This window comes from Pristiophorus japonicus, chromosome 6 (assembly GCF_044704955.1).
Source record: "Pristiophorus japonicus isolate sPriJap1 chromosome 6, sPriJap1.hap1, whole genome shotgun sequence".
NCBI lineage: Eukaryota > Metazoa > Chordata > Chondrichthyes > Pristiophoridae > Pristiophorus > Pristiophorus japonicus.
The window spans coordinates 107,044,038-107,067,332 of NC_091982.1; positions in this window are offsets into that span (position 1 = coordinate 107,044,038).

The following is a 23,295-nucleotide window of genomic DNA, read 5'->3' on the forward strand; positions in this document are numbered from 1 at the left end:
GACTAATTGGATAGCTCTTTCAAGGTGCCGGCACAGGCATGATGCGCCAAAAGGACTCCCTTGTGTTTGTGTGATTCTATGATTCAACAGGCTCTAAATGTAATAATATTTGTTACTACTTTTAGAATATTAATAATTAATGCAAATATCAATAAAATGCAGCAGAAAAGAGCGGTGACTAGTAACAAAGTTCAATATATGCAGAGAACAAGTGTAACAGCACCCCCTCTCCTGGGCTCTGTTTAATTCACCTTTGTATTAAAAGCACGCAAAATAAGCACGCACAGAAAAAACTGAGGGCTTGTGTGATGGAATTTGGACCATGACATCTAGACCTTAAGCAGTAAACTCCAGAGTCAGGCAATATTTCTTCACTCGGTGGAACTTTTCAGTCAAATGCTAGATCATTTTCACCAAAATCTGAAGAATTTATTAAAAAATAACTCTAAAGGATGCGATTTCCCTTTTAACAACTATTGTACATCTGCACTTGATTTCTTCCCCTGCCTATTTTTAATTTATTTGCTGGCAAGTACTGAAGGGGACTATATTAAAGAAGAAATGCAACCACTTATGTTGTCTGCCTGAAGGGAATCACAATGCTGGATTGGAAGGTGTGAAAAAATATAAGGCGCCACATAATTTAAGAAATAATTCTTGGCTTTGTGGATTTGGTTTGAACCTTTTATTTGTTTGTGTGGCATTTTCAAGTCTTTGTTTTCATTATGTCGTGAATGGTGTCTGATATCAAAAACCTCATTTACATGCTCAATAACCTCTGTGCAGCCTACAGTGAAATTATGACTGCCTAAAGGCCCAGAAGCAAATGGTTTTTGGAACGAATTGGCTGCAACATTAACACTGACTTGAAAGTAATCTTTTGTGATTTGAAAGTGGTGGTCGCTCTAATAGCAGGTGGTCCTTTCATGAGGAGATTGAAATACTTTTAACGGCATGTTGTGCAAAGCCGCTGAGTTGTGGTGTTCAAGGAAATGCAAGAAGTCAGTGTCCATTTTGCACAGGGACAGATTTTTATCTTCTACAATCTAACTCGATATTCCCAATACAAATTTCATCAGCTGTAAATGAAGGATGTGATTTAAGGGTGGGTATTAACACTGGGGCAGTTAGTAGATGGGCGTTTAACATGTTCGTGTGACATTGGACTGCTATTTCAAACTATTTGACGTAAACAGGTTGCAATAAACAGCTTGCATTAAAATAGAGCATAGAGGAATGTCACACTGAATGTGTTAAGCCTTCGTCCACTTATATTTGCAACGCTATTTATTCACTGAAAGAAGAGCCTCACCTGGTCAGTAAGTCATGCCCTTTAATTTCCTGAGTTAAATGTTGTTGGTGGGGAATGTCAGTTGCTTAACTCACACATTGAGAAACAGCGGGAATGGAACCTTGATGTTCTTTTTCCCATCTGAATTCACGGTAAATCACGGACAGAGTATCCCACAATTACCCAATATAAAGAATAAAAAGAGCTTGCCTTTCACGACTGCATGACCTTTGCAACCAATGAAGTGCTTCTTTGAAATGTAGTCACTGTTGTAATGTAAGAAATGCAGCAGCCAGCTCTTCAGGGCAATGTGGAGGGAAGTGGCAGAGGAGATCTCGGCCAGTAGTGTCGTGCAATGCAGCCTGACACAGCGTCAGAAAAAATTCAACGACCTGAGTTGGTTGGTCAAGGTGAGTACATGCTTCAACAAGTCTTACATGCCAGCTTCTGAACCTCAGTCTGTGTGCACTGCGCAACGCACCAATAGATGGTGCAACTGGTGGAGACCGGGGTTTCCTGCCCTGGTGGCAGGGGCTGTATAAAAGGGGCACCACCATGCGGCTGCCTCACTCTGGAGTTACGAAATAAAGGATCAAGGTCACTACAGTTTGAGTACAACACATTGCCTCTGGGAGTCATTCATAGGTACATTACAGACATAATACCCCTCACACCAGAAGCCTTTATCACTTTCCAGCTCCTGACATTCCTTGCTTCACCCCTGCCCCCTTCCCTCATCTTAACACGAGTCTTGTGCCTTTATGCTTTCAGATACTCAGCCACCAGATCAGCAGCCTGTCCCTGAACCTCCCACTGAGAGTCTGAGAGTGAGGAAGGAGAAGAGGATGACCCAAGCACCCCATCACTGCATCTCTCACCCACAGGCACCACCTCAGCGACTGGCACTATGTGATCATTAGAGGTAAGTTTAGTAGAGGGGTCTGCACTGGGTGATGCACTCGGGATGAGCGGGCTGCAGCAAGGACAAGGGGAAAGGTACCTCGGGAGCCAGCTCCCTAGAGGGCAAGTTCGCGGGCGAGTTCTGCTGCACAGGACTCAGATAAGGACCTCGATGGGGAGGTGTTCACAACAAGGGTAATGGCCATGCACTCGGAGATGATAGGTGAGTGACAAGAGTGCCTGAGAGCCACTCGGCAATGGTAAGGAGTGTGGAGAAGTCCACCTCCAACATTGCACAGAGCTCTGTGCACAGCATGGAGCCCATCATTACCAGTCTGCAGATGATGATGGACTTCCAGAGAGATCGTGGTAAACCAGACCTGATGACACGTGTCATGGGCAATGTGGCAGCTTCCATTGCAGCACAGGCGGAAGCAATGCAACGTCTTCGTGCTGTAATGCAGATAATGGTTGCTGCCATCAAAGCTCAGACTGCTCTCATGCAGTCTCAGATGGATGCCACGCAAGCTCTGACTGCTGCCATCGTCACTGGGCCCACCACAGGCCACTGGGGATCTCACAGTGTCGCAGCAGGCCACCAATCTGTGCTCTAGATGATTGACATGGGAATGCTGAGGTGCTGCCCCGGGGGTGTGGCCATGGGTCAGTGGAACAGGAACCTGCTGTCTTCTCTCAGAATAACAGCATCCCTGATCCGACCACTGCCAATGCACTTGCTGCTGCCTGTCATCCAGCCAGCCCAGACTACGGCCGCCCAGCCTGAGGTGGTGCAGTCTATAGCTGGGCCTTCCAGACTTAGTGCTGGGCGAACGCGTCCTGCAAGGCCATCTGCAGTCTCTAGCCCCGACATTCAGCAGCCTTCCAGCAGCCCTGCTGCAGCCAATGAGGAGACACTATATAGGAGCAGTAGATTCGGAAAAAGCAGTGGTAAGAGGGGAAATAAGGGTTTGCACAAGGGTGATTAGTAAATTTTATTGTGTATATATGTGATTAATGTTTTTGGCTAGTTTTTTATTGGAATGTTGCACATTTGATGGTCTCTCTCATTTCAGTTTTGGGGTGTGGAATGGGATCAATTGATGTAATGACTGAGACGTGCTGAGAAACCGGTAAATGGCCTGGAATTCATTGGAACCGAAGTCTGATGAGGCGGTCGCAGACTTCCATTCCAGAAGCCTGATTGACTGGCTTCCTCCTCTGCCGTTGCTATTGTTCCTCCTCGTCCTTATCCTCCTCCTCAGATGGTGGAGCTATGTTTGGTGGCAATGGCTGTGCCCTCATGATGGCCAAGTTGTGAAGCCTGCAACAGACGACGACGAAATGGGACACCCGCTCAGGCGAGTACTAGAGGACTCCTCCCGAGTGGTCAAGGTAGCAGAACTGTTGCGTGAGCACTCCGATGGTCTGCTCAATGATGTTCCTGGTGGCGGCATGGCTGTCATTATATGAGTGCTGCACACGAGTGTTGGAGTTGCGGAGAGGAGTAATGAGCCAGGTGGAGAGCGGATCGCCCTTGTCTCCGAGTAGCCAACCACGAGCTTGACATGGTGGCTGCAAGAGAGCTAGCACAGTGGTCTGGTGCAGGATGAAGGCACCGTGATTGCTGCCAGGATAGCGGGCATTCATAGTGAGGCTTCGGTAATTGTGTGGTCGTATTCCAAACTGCACATTAAGTGAGTGGAGCCCTTTGCAGTTATGGAATATCTCATGATTCTTATGTGGTGGCCGCAAAGCAATGTGGGTACAGTCAATGGCGCCCTGCACCATGGGGAAGGCCCCTATCCCGGCAAAGGCACATGCACACTCGTGCTGCTTCTCTCTGGTCATGGGGAAGGAAATGTAGTCCCTTCTCCCTCTGTATAGAGCATCTGTGACCTTGCAGATGCAGCAATGGACGGCAAACTGGGAGATGTTGGAGATGTCCACTGTTGCACACTGGAAGGATCCATTGGTGTAGAAATTGAGCGTGATGGTGACTTTGACTGCCACTGACAGAGCCGTCCTCACTCTGGTCTGAGGCTCCAGGTTTGGTTGCAGGCGGCGGCAGAGTTTTATGACCATATCCTTACTGAAGCGCAGCCTTCGAACACACTGGGGGTGAAATTCCTCAGCGCCCCGTTAGGGAGCGGTAACTGACTTGGGGCAGGACTTCCTGCACCCACCATGGAAGTCCCGCCCCAGCTGCAAAATTGCAGTTACCACCTCTCACAGGAAGTGGAGCCCAATGTCGCGTGCTCTACTTCCTTTTGGGGCAGGTTCGGGGACACTACTCGGGCACGTTTATTAGCGCTACAGAGGCTGCGCCGCACAGTATCGACGCGTTTCAACGCCCCTCCCCTTCCGTTAAAGGGGAGGGATGTTGCGCACTATGCCGGGCCTCTGATGGCCTCCACTGGGCCACCAGGGCTGCGTGGTGCCGAGGCTGCAGCCTGACACCCAAACGATAGCGGCCCAGACCACGGCAAAGAAACACAGAATGGGTGGACCGTTGAGTCGGGCGGTAAAAAAATAGCGGCATGCAGCGCTCCCAACCTCCCCTTTAACCTCCGCCCCATGAGCGGATGTCGGCCCGGTTTGCGACCCGACAGCAACTCCACTAACTCCCACACAATTCTGTGGGAGCTGGTAGCCCCTCCCCCCCCCCCCACCCCCCATCCAGAGGCACTAACAAGAGGCACAAACCAGGGAAATTTCAGCTCCAGCATTCCTCAGTGAAATTGTATGAGAACTGCTGCCGGGATACCCTGGGAGGGTAAGGCCCTGTCGGCCCTCCTACCTGTAGCCACATTTTGCACTATTTCTCTGTGCCTCAGTTGCCTCTGATGGTGGCGCTGGAGGGCAAGTCCAGTGCCAGCACAGCCCCCATGAAAGGATCCAAATGTTGGACTTTCAAATCCGCCCTCAATGAAGCTCACAAATCTCTATGAGCCAGAACAATCAGTCAAAACACCTGCCTGCCTATGTGAAACTATCAAGGAACCATTATTGGCTGACTCAAAGTAAATCGGATGCTGGCACCTTTAAATAGCGCTCCTCCTGCCGACATCTAACTGCAACCCGACTGCTCAAGCTGTCGTTGTTAACGGCAGGTGCACCACCAAGGGGCAAGAGCCAATTTTTCTTCCGGGGCAGTACAGGGGCGCTGCGCACAGCAATGACATCACGATCTCCGAGCGCAGGAGATCAGGGCACAAAGCGAAACCGCCGTTGCTAAATTCCCGCCGAATTTAGTGGGAGGCTCTGATGGGTCCGCAGACCCATTTGCGACCCGTTAGCGAGACACCCCCAGAGACGCTAACGAACCCGATTTCACGCCACTGCCCCCCACCCCCCCCCCATCCCCCACCCGCCCAAGTCTCTGGAGTGGGACTTGAAACCCATGACCATCTGACTCAGGTGGGAGTTCTACTGACTGAGCCACGGCTGATACTGTGTGTGCAAGATTAAAGAACCAAGTTTCAAAATTAAGAGAAGAAATCAGAAACGTTTGCCGAGCCACATTATTGAATTGAAGCTGGGATAGCATGTCTCGGCAGATGAAAGTCTGACCACCAGTAACTGCAATGGAAAAGGAGTGGAATAATCTCAGTGTAGTATAGTCTCAGTAGAAATAGCCTACTTTATATAAAGCTGTTATTCTTGTTGGAACGCAGTGAGATCAGGAAGCTCAACAATAAAGGGAAGCATTGTTGGCAGAATCTTTTTGTAACAGCATGAAGAAAATGAAATGAAACAGCTTTCCCCACCAACGGGGAACAGATAGCAAAGACAAGATGGAGAACCAGTGCATCTCCGCTACAGAAAGGCTCGCAGACTCCACCCTCAATACCAACAGGTGCATTCTCACTTTCTATCTAAAACTTTGAAAATAAGAAGGGATTTAAATTAAATGCATAGCTAAAGGAATATATGAAATAAAAGCTACTCATTTATAGTTTTCACAGAATAGTGGACAGAATAGTTTAACCAAATTCTGACAGAATCGAATTGGCCCCTGTTTTACCGTAAATTGGGCAGAGTGTAGAATGGGCGGCTGATTCGATCCCATCAAATTCATGTTGGGTGGGATAGGTTAAAATGACCCTCCCTCCCCGCAGAATTTTATCTACAAATCCCTGGAAAAAGGGCCCAAGTACCATATTATTAAAGTAAAATTTGCCTTATTTATTCACTATAAACCGATGGTCTGGATGTGAGGCCTTATGTGGTTTAACACACCTGTTGTTAGAAGATAACCTGTCCTTCAACTCATGCCGAGCCGTGTCACAGGAGTGTGTATCTCCATGATATATTAGCAATCTTACATCTGGACAAATTTCCCCTTGTCTGTTTTTTGTCATACTTTTTGTACTTATTTTTTGCCATTATAAATTGTTATGTCATATTTATGATGGGTTTCGCTAATGTAAACTCTTAATCATGATTATATAAGCTGGCCATGGGGTATCTACATATCGCTCAAACTACTTCTTCTGAAAAATAATTTCGTCTGACATTTTTTTTTGTCAGTAACTGAAATTTATACGTTCAAAATAAGGGTTGAAAAAGTTTTTTAAAAATCAAAATGTTACATATTTCACAATAACATGACTAAGTTTATCCGTTGAATTACCTTTCTGTGTCTTTTCATGCCTTTATTAAAGTTTTTACCTGTAGGCCTCACATTGTTCCGAAAAGCCTGGCTTTGGACTTGCCACTTGTCAGGGTGAGCGGGAATTGAATTGTGCCGGATAGGTCATTTCCCAGGATGCACCGTAAGATTCAGTCAGCTGCACCGAGAGGATATTTGTCTTTACCTTCTCGCACTTTCTGTTGAGTAGCTTTTCTGCAGATAGAATCCTTGCCGGGAAAAATGGACAAATTTCAAAGGCTTTATTGAGGTAAAATTTATATTGATAATTTAAATAGTAAGACTGTGTATATGTGCCTGTATGAATGAGAACACGACTGTTTTATAGACACCCATTGTAGATTTTTGTGTTCAGTAAACTTTAGAAAATGTAATAAAAAGGGAGCAGGGAGAGAGAACAAAACTTTTTATTTCATTTAATGTTAAATTTCCAAAAAGAAATGTTGAATTTTTAAGCAAAGTAATTTTCTCACTTGAGCTCTGTCAACAATTAGAGAAGGTTAATGTTAATTGCTTACACCTGTGAGACAGACTCTAATGGCTAACATTCATGATACAGAGTTAGAGCAAAAGAAATATAAATGCAGTTCTGCTCTTCATTCTAGTTTTATTTGTAAAGTTGTAAGAATAAAAGTGTTTATTAATGATTAAAATTGATTCTGTGTATGTATAAATGTTAAAAGTATAGATTATACGGAAAGGCCTGTTTGTGTTGAAACAAAATGGAAGCCCACAGAGTTGCCGCATGGGTTTTGTGTATTGGAAAGCCATTTAATCTAATCAAGAGATGGCTGAGCCAGGCCAGACAGCCACATGTGTGAGGAGAGCCAATAAGGAACGGCCCTGGAACTAAGACCCAATCCTGAGGCATTCTGAGGGACAATGGCTTTGAGAGGTATAAAGAACTCAGCCAAAGACTTTTCTCTCTCTCTCCTGAACCAGCCAGCCAAAGGGAAGTAATGTATATCACTCTTTATTATAACCTCATTGTATCTGTTGTAACTAAGGTGGATGTGCATGTGTGTGTATTTTTTTTAATAAATGAAATAAAAAGTTTTGTTCTCTCTCCCTGCTCCCTTTTTATTACATTTTCTAAAGTTTACTGAACACAAAAATCTACAATGGGTGTCTATAAAACAGTCGTGTTCTCATTCATACAGGCACATATACACAGTCTTACTATTTAAATTATCAATATAAATTTTACCTCAATAAAGCCTTAGAAGAATTGTCTCACTGTCAAATTTAATGCCAGAGATTTAGAAATCTTACAAAGTTGAATTTAGAAAGCTAAAAAAAATCTCTTTTCAGGGAAACAGGTCAGAAGGGTGGGTGGGAGGTGGAGAAAATCTGGCTGAAGGTCAAGGGAAAGAAAGCCTTAGGAAAGAAAGACTTGCATTTATATCGCGCCTTTCACGACCACCAATTGGCCTTTACAGCCAATGAAGTATTTTTGAAGTGTAGTCATTGTTGTAATATGGGAAACATGGCAGCCAATTTGTGCACAGCAACCTCCCACAAATAGTAATGTGATAATGACCAGATAATTTTTTTTGTTATGTTGATTGAGGGATAAATATTGGCCAGGACACTGGGAATAACTCCCCTGCTCTTCTTCGAAATAGTGCCATGGGATCTTTTATGTCCACCTGAGAGAGCAGACGGAACCTCGGTTTAACGTCTGATCTGAAAGACGGCCCCTCTGGTAATGTGGCATTCCCTCAGCACTGCACTGGAGTGTCAGCCTAGATTTTTGAGCTCAAGCCTCTGGAGTGGGACTTGGGGAGAGAGGGTGGAGGGTTAAGGGTGAAATGAGTGACAATAGACTAAGAGGAAAGTGTATCATGGAGGGCTTGAGTGGGTAGTTCAAAGGGGAAGCATTAGGAGTAGTCATGGGAGTGAGGGGGTGGCAGGGTAGAGAATGTGAGGGGAGTGAGGGGAAAGAGGAGGAACTGAGGGCCATATTTTCTCAGCAACCCACTCCCTAAATGCATCCTGCACCATTGGTGGCTCTTTCCATTGCTGCACAACGCCATACCATCCACTACCTCGCATCTGAAAGGAAGGAAAGGAAAAAAATGAGAGAGGAACAAAAGGAATTAGGGAGAGAGAAGCAGAGGAGGTGAAAGAGAGTGAGAAGAAAGAGAGGTGGAGAGACAAACAGGAACACAGACATCAGACATCAGCCCAGGGAGATGTTCCAGATTCTCAGTCTATGGCAGTTAATGGTAATTCCTCTTGCTAGGAAAGTGATAATTAACTGATTAAAACAATAACTAACTACAATTAATTATATCTCAGTAGCTTGCTCCACATTACATATTCCAGAAATGTTGAAAAACAAGCCTATAGGCAACGTGTGAGGGAACAGTAACACTTGTAGATGTTTGAGTGAGTATCATTTCATGCCTTTTTATATTTTTCATTTAACTGCTGTAATAGACTGTTATTGCTGCAGAATCCTTCACATTGGAATATTTACAAACCATTAAAGGAAAATTAAACTTTATTCAAACCCTCCCCACAAATATATCCACGGGTGAGCCTCTTCCCCAAGACCCACAGGAATACTGATGCTTGGAACCTACACATACAAGAACATTACATTATTTCTTTTTTCACCAAAACTAAATCTATTTAAAGAGTTGTTACGTTTCATAATGGGGAGTATATGCCAGAAGATCAAAGACTTCGGGAGATGTAGATGTGTGAGGTACACTTGTGTGGTGGGTCAGAGGACCTGTGGGATCAATGGGTGGAATGTGACTTGAAGCAGGATGAGCCAGTATTCAAACTTCTCAATTGAAGAAGAAGACTTGATTTTCAGAACCTTTTACACTTTGTACAAAAGCAACATTCTCTATCCTTCTTTCCTCATTGTTGAGGCATAATTCTATGAGTGCTGGCCACCTTAGGTATCGCACATCATAGGTGTCAGCTGTGGCTCAGTCAACAGCACTTCTAAGTCAGAAGGTTGTGGGTTCAAATTCCCACTCCTGGGACTTGAGCACAAAATCTAGGCTGGCACTGAAGTGCAGTGGTGAGGGAGTGCTTCATTGTCAGAGGTGCCGTCTTTCAAATGAGACCTTAAAGCGAGGCCCCGTCTGCCGTCTCAGGTGGGCGTAAAATGTTCCGCACCACTTTTTCGTAGAAGAGCAGTGGAGTTCACCTGGTGCTCTAGCCAACATTTATCCCTCAACGAACACCAAAAAAACAGATGGTCTGGTCATTTATTTCATTGCTTTTGGACCTTGTGTGCAGATTGGCTGCTGCATTTCCCACACTTCAACAATGACTACTCTTCAAAAGTAAGTTATTGCGTGTAAAGTGCTTTCGGACGTCCTGCAATTATGAAAGGCGCTAAATTAATGCAAGTCTTTCATTTTTCAGTGGACATTTATCTTGTGTGAGCCAAGGTTGTGTTTGTCAGCAGGTTGTTTGATATCGAGGTCAAACTCAATGTTCACTGCACCATCTTCTTCCTTTAAAATCAGCTAACCAGTACTGGGCTGGAGAAAAAATCTCAGCCCCATATCCTCTCTGATTACTGAGAGCTAAAACTGATGTGACCTTAATCTCTTTAATACAACTCCAGAGTGCCTGAGCAGCATGGCAGACAACCATTTATACTCCTTTGCATGAGGTGTGCAGGTGACCCTTGGTCCTCCAACATTTGCGCCCTCTGGTGGCAAGTCCCACACAGTTACAATGTCGACATTCATAACATCACTCACCCACCCCCCCCCCCCCAAAGACTTTGATACAAATTATTTACAAGTTGAGACGATCCGAGGCCCTATGCTCCCTGGTTGATTGTCTGAGTTCAAACTCTGGTTGGGTGAGTTGGTCGGACCATTGCTGCACTGCGGCGCGGCTGGTCTGACAGGACTGTTGGGAGTGGTAGGTTCATCCTCTTGATTGACCGAGAGGTCGATTGCTGGTTGGGTGTGTGTTGGTGGGTCGATGATGGTGATGTCCTCTTCAGGTTGTTCCTGGTTGTCGGTGAATCGCAGTTTGGTCTGATCCAAATGCTTTCTGCACGTTTGTCCATTCAATAGTTTGACTACAAAAACTCTATTCCCCTCCTTGGCCAAGACAGTGCCAGCAACCCATTTAGGACTATGACCGTAATTAAGGGCAAACACAGGGCCGTTAACATCAATGTCACGCGATACAGCTGCGCGATCGTGGTACATGTTTTGCCGGTGATGCTAGGTTTCCACATGATCATTGAGATCCGGGTGGACTAGGGAGAGTCTGGTTTTGAGTGCTCTCTTCATTAACAATTCTGCAGGGGGATCCCCAGTGAGCGAGTGGGATCGCGTCCGGAAGCTGAGCAGATCCCGAGATAAGCGGATCTGCAAGGAGCCTTCCGCCACGTGTTTCAAGCTCTGCTTGATAGTTTGGACTGCACATTCCACTTGACCATTGGATGCGGGCTTAAATGGGGCAGACCTGACATGCTTGATGCCATTGAGGGTCATAAACTCGTTGAATTCCGAACTGGTGAAACATGGTCCATTGTCACTGACAAGGATGTCGGGCAAGCCATGGGTGGCGAACATAGCCCAGAGGCTTTCAATGGTGGTAGTGGATGTGCTGGATGACTGATTATGCATTCGATCCATTTAGAGTATAGTCCACTATAACTAAAAACATCTTTCCGAGAAAGGGGCCAGCAAAATCTACCTGGATCCTGGACCACGGTTTGGAGGGCCATGACCACAGCCTAAACGGAGCCTCCCTTTGTGCATTGCTCAATTATGAGCACATGTTGCACTGGTGTACGCATGACTCTAAGTCCGAATCAACGCCGGGCCACCAAACATGTGACCTGGCTATAGCCTTCATCATGACTATTCCTGGGTGGGTATGTGTAGGTCACGTATAAATTTTTTTTTGGCAAAATCACACGATTCCCCCATAAGAGACAATCCGTCTGGATGACATTTCATCTTTGCATCAGTGAAACGGCTTAATTTCATCTTACATTTCCCCAGGCATGCAACTTTTTACAAGTGATAGCACAGGATCCTGGCTGGTCCAGGTCCTGATCTGGCAAGCAGTGACGGGTGACCCCTTGCTCTCAAAAGCATCCATGACCAGAAGCAAGTCTGTGAGCTGCGTCATTTCCACCCCTGTAGTGGGCAATGGTAGCTGGCTGAGGGCATCAGCACAGTTCTCCGTGCCTGGTCTGTGGCGGTAATAAAATCATAGGTGGACAATATTAGTGCCCATCTTTGGATACGGGATTTATACCTTTGCTTTCTGAAAACAGCGAAATGAGCGGTTTGTGGTCGGTTTCAAACCGAAGTCCAAATAGGTATTGATACATTTTCTTAACCCTATATACACATGCTAATACCTCTTTCTCAACCATACTGTAGGCTCTTTCAGCCTTAGACAGACTTCTGGACGCATATGCAACTGGTTGAAGTTTGCCCGATACATTGGTTTGCTATAACACACAGCCGACCCCGTACGAAGATGCATCAAAGCTAGCAATAATTGTTTCCACGGGGTCAGGCAGTACAAGTAACTTATTAGAACAAAGTAGGTTTCTGGCCTTCTCAAAGGGTGTCTCAAAGATTTACCCCAAACCCAGTCATCACCCTTACGTAGCAACATGTGCAACGGTTCCAGCAAAGTGCTTAACCCGGGTAGAAAGTTACCAAAATAGTTGAGGAGTCCCAGGAATGAATGCAGCTCCATCACAATTTGTGGTCTGGGTGCATTCTTGATGGCCTCTGTCTTTGAGTCCGTGGATCTGATGCCGTCTGCCGCAATCTTACTCCCCAAAAATTCGACCTTTGGCGCTAGGAAAACACACTTGGAGTGTTTCAGCCTGAGTCCCACACTGTCTAGTCGACTTAGAACCTGTTCCAGGTTGCAAGTGTTCGGTGGTGTCACGACCAGTGATCAGGATGTTGTCTTGAAACACAGCGGTGCGCGGAATCGACTTCAGCAGACTCTCCATGTTCCTCTGGAAGATGGCAGCAGCCGAGTGAATCCCAAAAGGGCATCTGTGGAATGTAAACAGTCCTTTGTGCATGTTGATGCATGTCAATCTTTTCGAAGATTCAGCCAGCACCTGTGTCATGTAGGTGGAGGTTAGGTCCAACTTGGTGAATGACATCATCCCCGCTAACATTGCGAACAGGTCCTCCACCTTGGATAGTGGCTACTGGTCTTGTAACGAGACTCGGTTGGTCGTTACCTTGTAGTCTCCACAGATTCTGACCGTGCCATTGCTTTTCAACACCGGAACAATTGGACTGGCCCACTTGTTGAACTCGACTGGCAACATGATTCTCTCTCATTGAAGTCTGCCCAGCTTGATCTCGACTTTCTCCCTCATCATATATGGAACTGCTTGAGCCTTGTGATGAACAGGCCTTGCATCGGGGACTAGATGGATCTGCACCTTGGCGCCTGTGAAGTTGCCGATGCCTAGTTCAAATAGCGACGGAATTGCTCAGCACTTGGGCGCACGAGGCATCATCCACTGAAGATAGTGCTTTGATGTCATCCCAGTTCCACTGAATCTTTCCCAGTCAGCTTCTGCCGAATAGTGTTGGGCCATCGCCTGGTACAATCCACAGTGATAAATCATGCACAGCTTCATCGTACGATACCTTAACTGCCGCACTGCCAATGACTGGTATGATCTCTTTGGTGTAGGTGCGCAGCTTTGTCTGAATCGGGCTCAGTTGGGTCTTTGTGCCTTGTTGCCCCGCAGTTTCGCAAAAGCCTTCTGGCTCATAATTGACTGACTCGCCACCGTGTCGAACTCCATTGATACCGGAATACCGTTCAATTTGACTTTCAGCATGATGGGAGGGCTCTTGGTGGTGAAGGTGTGTACCCCATACACTTCTTCCTCGGGTTGAGTTGCCTCTTGTTTGTTCTGAGTGATCCGCGCTGGATTGATCATCCTCTGCCGACTCTGCCACGTGGTGAGTGGCAGCATGTTTGCACATTTGCTGGAGGTGCCCCATTGTTTCACAGTGCTTGAATTGACATTGATGGGCTCGATGATTACCCCTGCAGCGTCAACATGGTGCTAATGGATTTGCATTCACGCCTGATGGCGGACTCTGAGTCATCCGAGGTCTTGCAGCTGCAGACGTGTAGGCCCTGCCATATGCAGTTCTGCCAGCTAGCAACGTTATTTTATGCACAGTACTTGCTGGTGCGCTTCGAAGCTAGGAAGATATCTGTCTGGTATTATCGCTCATGGATATGAATGCCTGGGCTATCGTGATGGCCTTGCTCAGGTCTAGGAATTCGGCGGACATCAGCTTGCGAAGAATAACCTCGTGGCCGATGCCAAGCACAAAAAAGTCCCACAGCATTTCCCCCAAAAATCCAACAAATTCACAAGTTCCCGCAAGGCGTCTCAGGTCGGCGACAGAGGTGGTGTGTATAGAAGCAATACCTTGCCATTAAGACGTTCTCCTTCGGCTTGAGGTGATTCTGAACCAGCGTACACAACTTTGTATATGTCTTCTCCGCTGGTTTCGCTGGTGCGAGCAGATTCTTGATGAGGCCGTATATTGTGGACCCACACATGGTGAGGAGAATTGCCCTGCGCTTGATCGCTTTATTGTCCCCAACCAGCTCGTTGGCCACGAAGTACTAGTCGAGATGCTCAACGAAGGCTTCCCAATCATCACCATCTACAAATCTCTCCAAAATACCAATGACAGCCATGACCGCATGAAAGTTCGTAATCTGTTATTCGTCGCCAATTGTTAAATATGGAAGAACTCCACAAGACTCTGTACTGTGAGCTAAAACTGATGTGACCTTAGTCTCTTCAATACAACTCCAAAGTGCCTAAGCAGCATGGCAGCCAACCTTTCACATTCCCTTGCACGAGGTGTGCAGGTGACCCTTGGGCCTCCAACAGTTGTGCCCTCTGGTGGCAAGTTCCACACAGTTACAATGTCTGCATACATAACACTCTCCATTATCAAGGCCGACTACTTCCAGCTCCATAACATCGCCCGTCTCCACCCCAGCCTCAGCCCCGCTGCTGCTGAAACCCTCATCCATGCCTGTGTGACTGCCAGACTTGACGACGCCAATGCTCTCCTGGCTGTCCTCCCATCTTCCAGCCTCTGTAAACTTGAGCTCATCCAGAAGTCTGCTGCCCATATCTGAACTCTCACCCAATCCTGTTCTCCCCTCACCCTGGTGCTCGCTGACCTACATTGACTCCCATCGAGCAACGCCTCAAATTCAAAATTCTCCTTTTTCTGTTCAAATCACTGCACAGCCTCACCCCTCCCTATCTCTGTAACCTCCGGCCCTACAACACTCTGCATGCCTCCAATCTGGGCCCTTTTGCCTCTTGATTTCCTTCACCCCACCACTGATAGCCCTGCCTTCAGCTGTCCAGGCCCCAAACTTTGGAATTCCCTCCCTAAACCTTTCCGTCTCTCCACCCCTCTATCCATTTTAAAACCTACTTCACTGACTGAGTAGTTGGTCACCTGTCCTTATACTTTTTGTGCCTCGATGTCAAATGTTGTTTGATCAAGCTCCTGTGAAGCGGCTTGGGACGATTTACTAAGTTAAAGGCACCGTATAATGCAAGTTGTTGTATCATTTGGTACATTACCAGGCAGCGCAGTTAGAAACATAGAAAATAGGTGCAGGAGTAGGCCATTCGGCCCTTCGAGCCTGCATTCAGTAAGATCATGGCTGATCATTCCCATTTCCTGCTTTCTCTCCATGGCCCTTGATCCCCTTAGCCGTAAGAACATAATAAGAACATAAGAATTAGGAACAGGTGTAGGCCATCCAGCCCCTCGAGCCTGCTCCGCCATTCAACAAGATCATGGCTGATCTGGCCGTGGACTCAGCTCCACTTACCCGCCCGCTCCCCATAACCCTTAATTCCCTTATTGGTTAAAAATCTATCGATCTGTGACTTGAATACATTCAATGAGCTAGCCTCAACTGCTTCCTTGGGCAGAGAATTTCACAGATTCACAACCCTCTGGGAGAAGAAATTTCCTCTCAACTCGGTTTTAAATTGGCTCCCCCGTATTTTGAGGCTGTGTCCCCTAGTTCTAGTCTCCCTGACCAGTGGAAACAACCTCTCTGCCTCTATCTTGTCTATCCCTTTCATTATTTTAAATGTTTCTAGAAGATCACCCCTCATCCTTCTGAACTCCAACGAGTAAAGACTCCGTCTACTCAATCTAACATCATAAGGTAACCCCCTCATCTCCGGAATCAGCCCAGTGAATCATCTCTGTACCCCCTCCAAAGCTAGTATATCCCTCCTTAAGTAAGGTGACCAAAACTGCACGCAGTACTCCAGGTGCGGCCTCACCAATACCCTGTACAGTTGCAGCAGGACCTCCCTGCTTTTGTATTCCATCCCTCTCGCAATGAAGGCCAACATTCCATTTGCCTTCCTGATTACCTGCTGCACCTGCAAACTAACTTTTTTTTGGGATTCATGCACAAGGACCTCACAACTTGAGCCGCCTCAGGGAAATCCCTTCCGTGCCTTTCAGTTCCGCGCGGAGGGGTTTCCTGTACGGGCTGCTCCTGCACACTCTCAACTTTGCCATCCTCGCCGGCCATCCGGACACGCCATGACGCACCATCTTGCCGTCCGAAGGAGGCGGGGGTCCCCGATGGAGGGCACTCTATGCGGGAGTCCTCCCACTATTCATCGGGGACTTGGCCTGGAGGGTGGTGCATGGAGCAGTGCCGTGCAACAAATTTTTAAGCCGGTTCACGGACTCGCAGGCCGCCTGCAATTTCTGCGGTCTGGAGGAGTCCGTGTTCCATGTTTTTATTGAGTGCACGAGGTTGCAGCCCCTGTTTCATTATTTAAAGGGGCTGCTCCTGAAATTCTGGCTGCACTTCAGTCCCACTCTCCTGATCTTTGGGCACCCTGTGCGGAGGGGAGCGGGTAGGTCCGAGGGCCTCCTCGTAGGACTGCTCCTGGGCACGGCCAAGGGTGCCATCAGCCGGTCCAGGCAGCGGGCGATCGAGGGGGTCATTCAACCTGACTGCCTGCCTCTCTTCCGCTCTTACATCCGGTCCAGGGTGTCCTTGGAGATGGAGCACGCGGTGTCCACCGGTACGCTCGCGGCCTTCCGCGAGAGGTGGGCACCGGAGGGACTGGAGTGCATCATCACGCCCAGCAACCAAATTTTAATTTGATTTTACGTTTTAAAGTTTAATTTGTTTTAATTGCCGGTGCTTTTAGTGTCCCCCTTCCCTTTTATAGGGGGCACTGGAGGAAAAAATTTGATTTTAGTGCCCAAAAAAGAAGAAAAAGAAAAACACAAAAAAAAAACACAAAAAAGAAAAAAAAGGGCCTTGTAAATGTCTGGTGTGTCATCCAGGTCGGGTGGCACGGATTAATGTTTTATGTTTTTCAGATAAACTCCAAAAAGAGTTTCATGCACAAGGACCCCCAGATCCCTCTGCACCGCAGCATGTTGTAATTTCTCCCCATTCAAATAATATTCCCTTTTAATGTTTTTTTTCCCAAGGTGGATGACCTCACATTTTCTGACATTGTATTCCATCTGCCAAACCTTAGCCCATTCGTTTAACCGATCTAAATCTCTTTGCAGCCTCTCTGTGTCCTCTTCACATCCCGCTTTCCCACTAATCTTTGTGTCATCTGCAAATTTTGTTACACTACACTCTGTCCCCCCTTCCAGGTCATCTATGTATATAGTAAACAGTTGTGGTCCCAGCACCGATCCCTGTGGCACACCACTAACCACCGATTTCCAACCTGAAAAGGACCCATTTATCCCGACTCTCTGCTTTCTGTTAGCCAGCCAATTCTATCCATGCTAATACATTTCCTCTGACTCGTGTACCTTTATCTTCTGCAGTAACCTTTTGTGTGGCACCTTATCGAATGCCTTTTGGAAATGTAAATACACCACATCCATCGGTACACCTCTATCCACCATGCCCGTTATATCCTCAAAAAATTGCAATAAATTAGTTACACATGATTTCCCCTTCATGAATCCATGTTGCGTCTGCTTGATTGCACTATTCCTATCTAGATGTCCCGCTATTTCTTCCTTAATGATAGTTTCAAGCATTTTCCCCACTACAGATTTTAAACTAACCGTCCTATAGTTACCTGCCTTTTGTTTGCCCCCCTTTTTTAAATAGAGGCGTTACATTAGCTGCTTTCCAATCCGATGGTACCTCCCCAGAGTCCAGAGAATTTTGATAGATTATAACGAATGCATCTGCTATAACTTCCGCCATCTCTTTTAATACCCTGGGATGCATTTCATCAGGACCAGGGGACTTGTCTACCTTGAGTCCCATTAGCCTGTCCAGCACTGCCCCCCTAGTGATAGTGATTGTCTCAAGGTCCTCCCTTCCCACATTCCCGTGACCAGCAATTTTTGGCATGGTTTTTGTGTCTTCCACTGTGAAGACCGAAGCAAAAGAATTGTTTAAGGTCTCAGCCATTTCCACATTTCCCATGATTAAATCCCCCTTTTCATCTTCTAAGGGACCAACATTTACTTTAGTCACTCTTTTCCGTTTTATATATCGATAAAAGCTTTTACTATCTGTTTTTATGTTTTGCGCCAGTTTACTTTCGGAATCTATCTTTCCTTTCTTTATTGCTTTCTTCGTCATTCTTTGCTGTCGATTAAAATTTTCCTAATCTTCTCGTTTCCCACTAACCTTGGCCACCTTATACACATTGGTTTTTAATTTGATACTCTCCTTTATTTCCTTGGTTATCCACGGCTGGTTATCCCTTCTCTTACCGCCCTTCTTTTTCACTGGAATATATTTTTGTTGAGCACTATGAAAGAGCTCCTTAAAAGTCCTCCACTGTTCCTCAATTGTGCCACCGTTTAGTCTGTGTTTCCAGTCTATTTTAGCCAACTCTGCCCTCATCCCACTGTAGTCCCCTTTGTTTAAGCATAGTACGCTCGTTTGAGACACGACTTCCTCACCCTCAATCTTATTACAAATTCAACAATACTGTGATCACTCATTCCGTGAGAAACTTTTACTAGGAGATCGTTTATTATTCCTGTAGGTTCTGTAACATACTGTTCTGAGAAGCAATCCCGTATGCATTCTATGAATTCCTCCTCAAGGCTACCCCATGCGATTTGATTTGACCAAGCGATATGTAGGTTAAAATCCCCCATGATTACTGCTGTTCCTTTTTCACATGCCTCCATTATTCCCCTGATTATTGTCCGCCTCACCGTGAAGTTATTATTTGTGCACTAATTAATTAGTGGAGCACAAAAGCAATTGTTCTGAGGAAAGCTTTTCAGGTTGAGCATGAGTAGTTTTAAATCCCTCTGTTACACTTAACTTTGGAAAAGTGTTGGGCTGAAGTTGAATGCTGAGCGTCACAGACTGAGCTCAGGCACGGAATATTAGGGCAGATCGCTGTCTCAGTCCGGTTTCCAATCGGCCTGGGTCAGCTGGCAGAGAATCGACCCTTCACTTAGCGCAAATCAAAACCAACTTTAAAGGACTGGTAATGACATGAACCAGAACGCTAAAACTTTCAGCATATTCCGAAGATTTAAGGTAGCATATGGTTACAGTATAAATATAATGGGCGAACTCTTCCTCTGGGTTACTTCAAGTCTTGATCTCAAGTACCAGACTCGTTATATGCCACCGGCATTCACCGCGACCACAGGCTTCTTACGATTCAGATCACAGCCTTCAGAAATCTAGCTTCACCCGAAAGTGTCGCTTTTTATTTTGCTGTGCGATATATATTTGGTTGGACTTTTAGTCTGGAAGCTTCGGGAAAAACCTGTGCGACAGATGAAGACATCCAATTGAAGCAAACAATTGCAGGTAGCCTCGCCTCACTGCAATTAACACAGGGATTTTCATGAGACAGTAAAGTATTCTTAATTATTATGGCAAGTAATGACATCTTAATATTCAAATTTTAAGATCTAAATTCAATTTAGTCTTCATGAAGGCTGATAAAGGTCACGAGTAATAAATCTGTGAGAGTGACAAAATGAAGTTGTGAAGAGAGGATAAAGAATCCTCAGTTTGAATTTTCTGTTTTTATATACCGGTAGATGTATGTGTAGGTGTGTGTGTATATATATATATACATATATATATAAATAATATATATACACAATATATATATATATGCTACCAGGGAGCGATGGCTGACATGCGGGGCTCAATTTTACCCAGTTATTTGCGCCATTTTTTTGGCACGCACCGCTTTTTTTGGCGTAAATTAATATCTCCAAGTTTCCCAAAGGATCTGCATCAGCGTAACTCAGTTAGAAATGATGTTTTTAGGTTAGGATTTTTTTGCGTCATAGGGGGCGTAACCTGATGTCTGCACCAGTTTTTCACATTTATGCAAGTTTGGCCAAATTACATTTCTCCTAGGACGCTCCATGTGACCACTCCCAAAAAAGCTTCTGGGCACTTAAGAAAAACCATTAAAAAGTTGGTGCAGAAAGACTCCGTTGTTTTTCGGCGAAGTTTTGGAGGGAGTCAAGAAGATGAAGAATATGCATCATGGAGCTTAATTTTAACAAACTCAAAAGAGAGAAAATTGAAGTCCATTGCAAATCTTTAATTTTTGATTTTTTTCAAAGTGCCCGCCACCACAAAACGTCTCCTCACCGGGCTCAAGGGTCGGAGGGTAGGATCGTCGGCCGGCAGAATCGCCCCCTCACCCAGACACAGGGACTCAGGGCTCAGCTTCAAAGGAAGTCCGGAGATGGGGGGGTGGAAGCCGAACTGAAGGGACAAGAACCCTTACACTATGCAGCAGCTTCAAAAGAAGCCCGTTGGGTGGGGGGAGGGGTGCACGCCGAGCCCGTGTCCGGGCGAGGGAGCGATTCTGCTGGTCAACCCTCAGGCCCAGTGAGGAGACGTTCGGTCGGTGGTACTTTGAAAAAAATCAAAAATTAAAGAATTGCATTAGACTTCGTTGCCCCAAATCTCTTCATTGAATGCCTAGCTTCCCGTTCTAAGCAAGCCTATTGCGCATGCACAGACCAGGGTGTGGTCCATACTAAGGCATCAACCTTTGGGGAGAGAGAGGGGAGAAGCTTTAAGTCCTTGTCCTGCTGTTTTGAGCTTCTTGCAAAGCTACAATTTAATCATGGGGGCAATACTGATGATGCCATACCTTGTGCAAACCTTCTGCATGATGGTGCTGCGGAAGAGACGATTGATTCGACATCATCACATGAGGAACCTCAGGGCACGTAGGATGATGGGCACGAGGCTTTACCCACATCGGGTATATCGAGACAGGCATTCATACCTGCACCTGAGTGATGCAGACTGTGTGAGAAGGCTGCGTTTCCGCAAATAAGTTGTAACCAAGATCTGTGAGTTAGTAAAAGCAGACCTGCAATCTAGAAGCTTCAGGAGGACTGCTTTGTCAGTTGAAGTGAAGGTTACAGCTGCACTTTCATTCTATGCATCTGGATCATTCCAGGCCACAACTGGGGATGTGTGCACCATTTCTCAACATGCAACACATATCTGCATTCGGCAGGTGACTGCTGCACTATACACCCAGAGGAATGGCTACATAAAGTTCCTATGACCGCCCAGGCAATGCGTGACAGGCCTGTGGGCTTCGCCAGGATTGCTGGCTTCCCAAAGGTGCAGGGCTGCATCGATTGTACCCACATCGCCTTGCGAGCATCTTTGGAGGATTCTGAGATGTACAGGAACAGAAAAGGCTTCCACTCCGTTAATGTGCAGCTCGTGTGTGACGACATGTATCGCATCATGTCAGTTGATGCGAGATACCCTGAGAGCACCCATGATGCCTCATCTTACGCAAGAGCACTATATCTGCCATGTTTCAGCAGCAGCCAGAAGGGCAGAGCTGGAGGAGGAGCAGGAGGATGAGGAAGCTATGCAACTACCTGAACCCGGAGCACAACGGTGGAGGAGGGCGGGCCATTATGCCCCTTTAATGATTGCTCGAGCCTTGTGCCAGCAGCTCATCCTTGAACGCTTTGCTGCCTGAAGGCTCAGCGGCAATTATTCCAAATGGACTATGTTTACTGTTTGGACCCGTTCCGTTGTGTTGTGTTGTGTTAATGGAACAAATAATGTAAATAATTTGTCTTTAGTTCAAAAAGTTGTGTTAATAATGGAAATGATTCAGTTATAATTTAAAATATAATGGCAAGAAATCCCGGCCTCCCCAGGTCCGTACGGAATGTGTACAGACCCGGGAAGGCATCGCAAAAGCCGGTTTTCGCGCACAATGCACATGCGCTGAAAACCGGCTTTTCTGATCTGTCAAGTTGGAGCTTGACAGATCCTTCGCATCTCAGGAATGAGGACATTTGCTAGGGGAAGATTACGGTATTTACCTAGATCTTGCCCAGAAAATGTCCTCAAAACTCTTGCGCCTGATAAAAGCAGGCACATAGTCTACTGTTACAGGCGTAAGAGTTTTAAAACACAAAAACATTAAAAATAAAATTAAAACATATTTTATTGTTTAAAAACCCTGCCCACGATGGTAAGTTTATTTTAAACCATAAATTTAAAAACTTTTTTTTTTAAATCAGAATTTTTTCTTCCACCAATACATTTATTAACTTTAATTTCAATTAATTTTAATTATGTATATATTATTATGGTGTATAGTGTGTTTTTTTTTCTCATTAATATCAATGAGAACTCGTAGATACAGAGTTCTCTGTGCTATTAATGAGAAAGCTGTGGAATACTGTACCTGCACCTTCTGCGTGAGAACCTGGAGGACGGGAGCAAGCTTCGCAGCGCGGGAAGAGAAGGCCTCCCCAATGCAATTGCAAGCTCCTCCGAAAGTACCTCCAGGTACTTTCATAAAATTCTCCGGTCGGAGGCGTTCGTCCGAAAGAAGCCTCCGACCGGAATTCCAGGGCCATTTTATTCAAAAGTTTAACACTTGTTTGTACTTAACTTAAGCCCGTTGTGCTTGGTCTTGGTGCCCACAGGTGGTGGTGCAGCGTTTCTCGGGTTGGTACGAAGCTTATTCTTGTGAGCATCTCGGGTAATGCACACTTCTTATTGGGGGGTGTGGGCAGGCAGCAATGTGGAAGGCCCGGCTTGGGCCTCTTCAGAGGCTGCTCTGGGGATTGGAGTGGGAGTGACAGTTGATTCTGTCAATGGCCGTGGGTTCTGGGCTTGATTCCTTATTGCAGCAGCTAACTCCGACATTCCCTCCCTCATGTGCCTTGACAGTGTTCCCATTTCTTGAGAGTGTTGTTACTTCTCCCGACAGTCCCGATACCTCATCACCCACCTCACTGATGGTGTCCAGGAGTGATCATGTAAGGTCAATGCTCTCCGCACTCATTGCCATCATCTGAACCACATCTGTTAGATCCTGCACCTCAGGAGAGCACTGTCGAGCACTCCTTTCCCTCCTCACCCTGGGTGTGCCTCGCATCCCACT